The sequence below is a fragment of the Phaseolus vulgaris genome, chromosome 4, assembly GCF_000499845.2.
Source record: "Phaseolus vulgaris cultivar G19833 chromosome 4, P. vulgaris v2.0, whole genome shotgun sequence".
Lineage (NCBI taxonomy): Eukaryota > Viridiplantae > Streptophyta > Magnoliopsida > Fabales > Fabaceae > Phaseolus > Phaseolus vulgaris.
Genome location: NC_023756.2, coordinates 30,765,028 through 30,773,131, shown reverse-complemented (window position 1 = coordinate 30,773,131; position 8,104 = coordinate 30,765,028). Strand labels below are relative to the sequence as shown.

General features: G+C 34.2%; 1 pseudogene; it reads right to left on the bottom strand.

Moving 5' to 3' along the window:
* Nucleotides 1-936: 936 nt before the first annotated feature.
* LOC137838640 (receptor-like protein EIX2) lies at nt 937-4,366 on the bottom strand (annotated as a pseudogene).
* Between the last annotated feature and the right edge of the window lie 3,738 nt (nt 4,367-8,104).

Genomic DNA, 8,104 nt, shown 5'->3' with positions numbered 1-8,104 from the left:
AGAATATTATAGTTTTCAATTGTTAACTGCAATCGAACTCTTCAATTGATGCATTAACAATGAAGAAGGACATAACTGGAACAATTACAAAGAAAAAGGAGGAAACTATTAAAAACAGTCTAGAATCATGTCATTTTGCGAAATCATGGAAAAGTAAAGTTAATTGGTCTTTACATAGGTCAAACGCTCTCCTTCCATTCAGTGGAGAGGCAGCCAGAAATTTGCTGGATGTTCATGCTTTATCAGTAGGTGTTGGGTACTCTGAACGTGCTAGCTGGTACTTAAAGATTTATCTTAGTTAAATATTCTGAAGTGTCACATTTTAATTTTATTCATTTTTTTTTAATAAAAAAAAATTGATCTTTACATAAAACTGCTAGAAATAGTAATAATAAAGGCTTTCTACTTGCAAAAACGTTGTTGAAAATAAAATATAAAATGATTATCGGACGTGGATGTTACAATTCTAAGCACTTGAATTAGAACGAAACAACGTTATAAATGCATTATGCAAAACAACTCCATCAAATCATAGTTTGAAATACATTACTTACTACAAAACATTCAAACTACAATACTAAATAAATATCTTGCACTTTTATGGCAACTAATGATGCTTTCATTCATCCCAGATCAATCAGATTAATGTGGTTTATTAAAAGATAAATAAAGAGGGAATAAAAATTTTCAATGTGAGATTGTAAATGAATATAATTAAACTCAACTTCTCTGAATACCAACTCAATAAATTATATTAACCATTAATAAATTATATTAATCTACAAGAAGATTAAAAAAAATTAATATCTTCACACTATATATTGTAAAATAATAAGTAGATACATTCATTTTACAATCAAACTTTCAAATAAAATTATGTAAATTAATATGAAAAATTATATATGCATATATATTAAAAAGACAGAAATAAATGAGTTAAGGGGTAAGGCCAAAACCTGAAATAAATTCGACTCTGTAATAACCTTTTCGTAATCTGTTTTTATTTAATAAAAGAAAATATATTTGATACATCTGAAAAGCCAGTGAGAAATTAGAGAATGTAGGAAATGCCCTGTTGAGGATTAAGCTGAGACTTATCATCACATCCCAAATTTCACTTTCATTATTTGTGAACCAAATATTAATATATTTGACTAACATACCTCTTTCATGCAATAAACAGCACTTGCCACATTGTTCATATATGCGGTCTGTAAATCTGTTTAGGAAGCTGAGATAAGCATTTCTGGAAGAACGTGAAAGTAGTATTGGCCCTAATAAGCCCCAAAATCCGGTGAAGTATCCTATCCCCATGCTCATGTACAATGCCTCATACCAATCACTATCTTCATCACCATTCATTGCTTCACCTTCTCCAACCTTTTCTCTTCTTTCATCTCCATCTCCAGGACAACTTTTGTTCACTTGCTCTCCACAAAGATCATTGTTTCCTTCAAAACAAGAGCCATCAAAGGTATCAATATGTCTTCCTGATGGGATTCTTCTCGAAAGAGAGTTGTGTGACAAATCTAGTTTACCAAGAAAATCAATTTGAGAAAGTGAGAAAGGAATTCCTCTACTGATATGATTTCTTGATAAGTCAAGGGACTCTAGTGAACTTAAATTCCCAATCTCAGAAGGAATTTTTCCTCTTAGATTATTTCTAGATAAATTCAAGGAAACTAACCCAACCAAATATGCTATGTCTTTTGGTATTTCACCCGTTAACTTATTACTTGAAAGATCAATGCTCTTAAGCTTCAACTCTGGATTCTCGAACCCCTGTTCCACACCTTTCCACATCAAGCTTATGTTAAGGGTGTAACTTCCGATATCCAAACTCCCATAACTTTCAAAATAAGTGTTATTCATCCAATATATACGATTTCGAGTGTCACTTGTGTTGATGCTCTTTTCAGACATTGCAGTCTAATTCTGTAAGCATGATGGAATTCCTTTTGATAACATATTTCTCGAAAGATCCATGAATTGAATATGCTTCAAATAACAGAGTTGAATAGGAAGATTTCCAGAAAAGTGATTCTCTCGCATGATCAAGATTATCAACTGCTGCATGATTTCTCCTAGCCATGATGGTATTGGACCGGACAACATATTTTCACCCACATCCAACATAAATAAATTGTTGCAATTCTTTAAAGTGGAAGCTAATTCACCCGTTAGGTTATTGTTTCGTAAGACCAAGGCTTCCAATTGAACAAGACTACCCATGGACACAGGAATCCTCCCCGACAATTTATTATTGCTTAAATCAAGACACAATAACCGGTCTACAGATTTCCAACAGTCTGGAAGGTGTCCCTTCAATTGATTATTTGATAAATCTAAAATGGCAATTGGAGTGTTTCTTTGGTCACATATGAATGAAAAGAAATCTGAAAATTTGTTGTTAGAAAGCCTCAGCTCTAAAGCTTGTAGTAAAAACGACGGAATTTTTCCTTCAAACTGATTTGAATTCAGAATTATAGACGTACTATTGAGAAGCTTCACTGATATATTAGGAATTGAACCACTGAGATTGTTGTGAGACATATTCAACATTTCCATATTTTGCAAATTGTTCCAAAACCATTTTGGTACTGAACCATTAAGCCCATTTCAGAAATATCTAGATAAATTAATGAACGTTGAGTCTGAAGCCAACTAGGAAAAGTGGGGTCCAACTTGCAAGATCTTAGTTCCAAATATATTATTTGAAAAGGAGGAACCCAGTTAGGGTCTATTTTTAGAGAGAGAGAGTTCTTCGACAAAACTAAGTACCTTAATTTGGAAAAATTGGAAAGATGGGATTCGGTGACATCACCCTCCAAGCAATTTCCATCCAAGTACAAACTCTCCAACTCAGATAGCAATCCAATGCTTGCAGGTAGCATGCCAATAATCTGGTTATCAGATAATTCTAAATCCTGCAACATGTGTTTGTTGCACCATGAAGAATTTTGAAAGAAGTTAGAAATTTTCCCACTCAACTTGTTTTCTGAGAGGTCTAACATCTTCAATGTGCACATATTCCCAAAGAAAGATGGAATCTCGTGTTGGAGATTGTTACTAGAGAGGTAAAGAATTTCAAGAGAGTTCATTACTTTCCCAAATCCATCTGGGATGGGACCTTCTAACAAGTTTCCATAAAGCTCAAGCATACGAAGATTGGTAGTGGAGTTAAAAAGCCAGTAAAATATGGACGATGATTTCAATATATTGAGGGAAAGATCAAGGGAGACGAGAGGAGATGAAGAATTTGTGATTGAAATAGGTGACATGAGAAAACTATCGTCCCTGATACTACAATTTTGCAAATAAAGATTTTGAAGTTTTGAACTGAAGTTGAAACTACCTTGAAACCAATGATGTCATATTATTATAAGAAAGGTCAAGGATCACAAGAGAAGGAAAATTTGAGTGGAAAGGAGATGACAAAACAATGTTATTGTGAGAAAGATAAAGCTCCTGCAGATTAAGGCTAAAGTTTGACAATAATTGAAATGTTGAGGATGTGAGCATATTAGAAGAAATGTCAAGGATGGTAAGAGAAGTTGAGAAATTGGAATATGAATAAAACAGGGATTGTATATGGATATCTGAAAGAGAACAATCAACTAGTCTCAACTCTCTTAAGTTTGGAAAAATAATCATTTGCAACCAATCAAGATTATGTAAATAATACAAGGCAAGATTTGTTAGGTAATAGATTAGACAACCATTTTGCATCCATAGGTTTGACATCAAAATTGCCAGCAAGTTTAAGAGTGTGCAAGAAAGGAAGATTCCCAATCTGGAAAGGGAGTGCTCCAGAAAATGAATTTCTTCCAATATCAAGATACCTCAACTGTGACAGATTTGCAAGTTGATAAGGGAGTTCCCCGTTGAGATGATTGTAACTGAGATTGAGATACCTTAAATGTGTAAGGCGTCCAAGTTGATAAGGGATTTCTCCATGGTTATAATTGTGACTTAGATCCAGATAGAGTAAATGTGTAAGGTTTCCAAGTTGGATAGGAATGCTCCCACCAAAACGAGAATAGGAGAGACTAAGATATCTTAAGTTGGTAAGTGAGCCAATAAGTTGTGGGATGTGACTCCCTAAAAAAAAATTGTGGCTGAGATCCAAATGTTGAATATTTTTCAAGGCAAACAATGAAGTGATATTGATTGCACCTTTCAAATATTGATAAGGAAACTGACCAGGGAGACTAAGGATGGTTATATGACCTATTTGATGGTTGCATTGAATGCCTTTCCATTTGCAACAATCTCGACTGTTCTCATCATCCCTCCATGTAGACACCATGCCATAGTTATCTATGAGGCAATGCACTTTATTTGTGAAGTCTAGTTGAATGGGAGAATGATTGCTGAAGAATAGAAGAAAAGGAAAAGCAGGAGAAGTGCACAAAGATAACAAGAAGGCATTATTATTATTATGAAGTGGCTGATATGATATGAAACACTTGCTCAATTATTGATGGCAAACCCAACTTATAGAATTTATATATATAGCTTATACTATGGCTAATGGACACACCTGTTATGTAAGGCATATTCTAACACCCTTTGCTTTTTATAAAGTATAAATATAAATATCGTATACGAAGTCTTCTTAGGGGTTTGTTCGTAAATATGTTGTTGGCTCTATCTTTGTTACTGAACAATGAATAGAGAAATTTTATCACACTTTTGGATATTTGTTTATGTTGGTTATTAATTCAGATTTTATTATTATTAATTGAGATTTTATTACCCTTAAATTATTTTACCGTTATATTGCATTAATGATCAATTTCCAGGTCTGTTAGTATTCCTATTTTATCGCTTCCAGTAATTGTAATTTCATTATATATATGACTGAGTAAATCAAAATGAATAAGATCAATTTTGCAATTTTGTGCAATTAAGTTGCTACAACCTTTTCTCCTTTTGCCTTCTCTTATTTCCTTCTTCAATTAGTTCCTACAACTGGTATCAGAGCTAGTCTGTTATCATAAACTCTACCCAATTATCAGTCTCTATCCTTGATGGAAAAAATTACAATCGGTGGTGTGTGCAAATGAGAGTTTTGTTTGATTACATGAGTTATGGGATGTCGTTGAGAGTGGAGTGTCTGCATTAGTTGCTAATGCAATTGAGGCGCAACGAGTAGCGCATTGTGATCAAAAGAAGAAGGACAATAAGACTTTGTATCTCATCCATCAAGGGATGAATGATGAGACGTTTAAGCAGATAGAAGGAGCATCAACTGCCAGTGAGGCTTGGACAATTTTGTCAACCAATTATAAAGGTGATGATAAGATCAAAAGGATGCGTCTTCAAACCCTAAGACGCCAATATGAATTGCTACAGATGGAAACCACAGAGACTATCGATGTCTATATAAATAAAGTTCTTGCCTTGACAAATCAGATGAAGACCAATGGTGAAACACATTCGGAGCAGGCAAAGGTGGAGAAGATTTTGAGATATTTAACTCCCATATTTGAACATGTTGTTGCCGCAATTGAAGAGGCCAATGACATTTCAAAAATGGCAATAAGGTTATTGTCTGGTTCTCTACGAGCGCATGAGCAGCGGATGAATGACAATAAGATTGAAAAACCAATTGAGCAGGCTTTAGAAGCACAAGCCTCAATTGGTAGCTCCTATCATAAACATGGTAGCTATTTCAGCAAAGGTCGTGGTGGCCAGAATCATGGAGGCGCTTGGTGCGGGGAACGTGATCGCGGAGGACGAGGAGGCATTTATAATAAATCAAATGTTGAGTGTTATAATTGCCATAAGCGTGGCCATTATGCGAATGAGTGCAGATCAAAAGGTGATAATCATGCTTCCAATTGTGCTCAAGAAGATAGTAATCACGAACAAGATGAAGAGGATCATGAAGTATTAATGACAACCACATCAAATGAAACTCCAAACAACCAGACTTGATATTTGGATACAAGTTGCACGAATAATATGTGTGGTCAGAAGGAGCTGTTTGCAGATTTGGATGACTCATTTCGCACAAAAGTGAAATTCGGTGATGGCAGGTTCGTTCTGGTGATTGGAAAAGGGTGAATTCTTATTACATTGAAGAATGGTAATCACAGGTACATCTATGATGTTTTCTATGTACCTGACATGAAAAGTAATTTGTTGAGTGTGGGACAACTGGCCGAAAAGGGTTACGTGATGCACATAGTTGAAAATAAATTCTCAATTTTTGATAAAAAAAGGTAATTTGATTCTTAAAACCTTTTTATCAAAAAAACCGCATGTTTCCAGTAGATATTCATATGGGTAATTTCAAGTGCTTGAATGCAATAGTGAATAATGAATCGTGGTTATGACATTTACGCTTTGGGCACTTAAATTTTCAGAGTTTGGAAAATCTTTCCAAAAGAAATTTAGTGAATGGTTTACCCCATATTCATCACCCTGATCAATTGTGTGAGGCTTTCATTTTTGGAAAGAATCACAGGATACCATTTGTTAAGGTGCCTTGGCGTGCAAAATTTCCTTTGGAACTTGTTCATACAGATGTTTGTGGCCCGATGAACATATCATCAGTTGGAGGTAATAAGTATTTTTTAACTATTATTGATGATTTTTGAAGGAAAACCTGGATTTATGTATTGAAAAGCAAGGATGAGGTATTCCACTGCTTTAAAATATTTAAAGCATTTGTTGAAAGAGAGAGTGGTAGACAAATGAAGATGGTGCGTAGTGATGGAGGAGGTGAGTACAAGTCTAATGAGTTCAAGAAGCATTGTGAAAAACTTGGGTTGCAACATAACATAACTTGTCTCTACACACCTCAACACAATGGAGCTGCCGAGAGAAAGAATAGAACAATCATGGACATGGCGAGGACCATGCTTAAAGCGAAAGGTATGCCAAATTATTTTTGGGCTGAGGCTGTTACATGTGTGGTATATTTGATAAACAGATCACCCACTCGGAGTGTTCCTAACACAACTCCGATTGAGGCATGGAGTGGATTCAAACCCAATGTGCAACACTTGAAGGTATTTGGGTCAATCACGCTCACGTTCCCAAGGCAGCAAGATCGAAGTTCGATGATAAGGCAGTGAAGACCATTTTCATTGGATATAAGCATGGAGGATACAAACTGTACAATCCAATGACAAAGAAGGTGATTATTAGTCGTGATGTTACATTTGCCGAAGATGAAGAATGTCAATTGAATGCAACAATTGAAATGGATTCGAAAAAATGATATATTTACGTTTTGAACAATGATGTGGAAGATGAAGTCACTCTTGAAGCACCTACAGTTCAACCTGAAGTTGTAGTTCAACCTGAAGTTGTAATTCAACCTGAAGTTGTAATTCAACCTGAAGTTGCAGCTCCAATTGCAACTATGATGGGGCGACCAAGAAGGTAGCAACGACAACCTGTACACCTTCAAGATTGCGAAGTAAATCTTGATGATGAAGTTGATGATAATGGAGATCTAGTTCACTTTGCTTTTCTTGCAGAATCAGAACCTGTGAGACTTGCAGATGTCATTCAACACCCCAAATGGCAAAAGGCTATGAATGAAGAATTGATGGCGATTGAGAAAAACAATATCATGACTCAAATTGGGAAGGTTGTTCCAAATCAGAATTAAGGGAGGATGTTGGTTATTAATTCAGATTTTATTATTATTAATTCAGATTTTATTACCCTTAAATTATTTTACCGTTATATTGCATTAATGGTCAATTTACAGGCCTAGTATTCCTATTTTATAGCTTCCAGTAATTGTAATATTATTATATATATATATATATATATGATTGAGTAAATCAAAATGAATAAGATCAGTTTTGCAATTTTGTGCAATTACGTTGTTACAACCTTTTCTCCTTTTGTTTTTTCTCTTATTAGTTCTTACAGTTTAGGCTATATTTGAACAATATTTTTATAAGTTTTTTCGAAAAAAAATAAGAAGAAAAATAAATTTTATTTTTTCATAAGTTAAAATTAATTTATATACAAAATAAAAAGTTCAAAAAAATATAAAAAAACTTCCATAAAATTAAATCATGAATTATTTCATGAAATAAATTAATTTTAATTTGATGGAAGAAACTAATTTTAA